Here is a 1,832-nt window from a genome sequence, read left to right on the forward strand (position 1 = left end):
CTAGTCTGTGACAGAAAAGCTTGCCCAAGGAAGTTGTGAATGCTGCAACCCTGGCAGTGTTCGAGGCCAGGTTGGACGGAGTCTTGGGAAACATGGTTTAGTGTGTGGTGTCCCTGCTCATGGCAGGGGGGTTGGAACTAGATGATCTTAAGGTCCTTTCCAACCCTAACTGTTCTATGATTCTATTCTATGATACGTGTGTGTTGCAAACCAGCCAGCTCAGGCAGGAGTTCAGAGAGGAGGGGGTAGGGAAAACTATATAGCGTATTGAGAGCCTTTTAAGGAGAAGGATTTGGGCTCAGCTAATGATTTAAGTTTGTAGCAGATCTGAGATAGCACAAGGCCACATTTCTCCATTTACTTTTTCACCCACCTCAGCAAGTGGAAGTTTTAAGCTTTTGACTCCTTCTCTTTCAGATAGTACTGGTGTGGGGGCAGCATAGTTTTGCACAAACCTGTGCAAAGCAAGGCTGGAGGACCTGGCACCCCAGCTTGCCCTCCCTCAGCCCCATGCAGTGCTGCCTTGCAGGGCAGTGGTGACTAGGAGGCGCTTGGGAAGCCACTGACTGTACCACAGGGAGGAGTTGTCCCTGCCCATTGCCCACAAGCTCAAGCAGGTGATGTTCTGCATGGAAGTGTGCAAAACTATTCCCTCTCCCTGGTGCCTCTCCCAGAGTTACTAGATGAAGTATGGTGCAGCTTTGCTCAAAAAAAGTGTTTCCTGTCTGGCACGTCCAGGAGGGCACTGGTCTCAGGAAGAGCTGCAGTGCAGGACTCAAGTGATGCGAGTGAGTCCTTGGTGCAGCTCAGGCACTAGCCCCAGTGCTGCTGCTGTTGCTGCTGCACCATGGGGTCTCCCACTCTCCCTCCTCAGGTGTGCTGCTCCATGGGGTTACAGAAGCAGAAAATCTGAAGCGTAACTTCAGCATTCAGCAAAGCAGGAGGAAGCAGTTCTCTTTCTAGAGGGGAAAAAAAGTCCCTTTTTCACAGCCATTTCTTGAAAGGGGCAATTCTTTGCCTCTCAGGGTGTTGTTTAGGGTATATCCAGCCTCCACCCTGGCCCCTGACAGTGGTTGTCACAATGCTGTGCTGTTGTTTGACTGGGGTAGGAAAATTCATATGCATTTTGGAAGGGGACTTTTGCTCTCAGATGCAAGCCAGAAGCTGCTAAACACACTCTTTTTCCCCGTGGTTGTCCCCAGCTGCCCATGGTACCATTCAGTGCAGGCAGCACTCTCTTCTGAAGCCTGTGTGCTCTCCCCCTCCAGCCCTTCCTGCATGTCCATCTCCCCATGGCTGCCCATATACCTGGTGGCAGCAACACCCCCCCTCCCCCCACAGTGTGCCTGTCCTGGCTTTGCCTGTGACACCCCAGGACTGCAACAGAAAGGGCAGCACCCTTCTTTGTGCCTGAGATCATTTGCTATAGATGTCAGGCAAATCAGAAGTCCAGGCTCCAGCTCTGACTGCCTGTGCTGCTCACCCTGCCAGCTGCAAGAAGAGCGTTCTAAGCTACCCCAGTCCCCAGCCCTGAGCAAAGTCAAGTTCAAGGCATGGGCTGCAAAATGAATCTCAGATTGCCCAATTTCTTTAAGACCACACCATGTATGTGGGGCAGAGCTAGGACTAAATCCAGACTTCCTAAATCCCTTTAATTGCTGTAGTCACAGCACAGTAATGAAGTGTCCTCAGTTTTCAAAACTATTATGATTTCCAAGACTGGATGCATAGAATTGCAGAATGGTTTGGTTTGGAAGGGACCTTAAAGATCACGTAGTTCCAACAACCCTGCCACAGGCAGAGACACCTTTCACTCGACCAGGTTGCTCAAA

This window comes from Nestor notabilis, unplaced genomic scaffold, assembly GCF_000696875.1.
Source record: "Nestor notabilis isolate BGI_N333 unplaced genomic scaffold, ASM69687v1 scaffold29217, whole genome shotgun sequence".
Lineage (NCBI taxonomy): Eukaryota > Metazoa > Chordata > Aves > Psittaciformes > Psittacidae > Nestor > Nestor notabilis.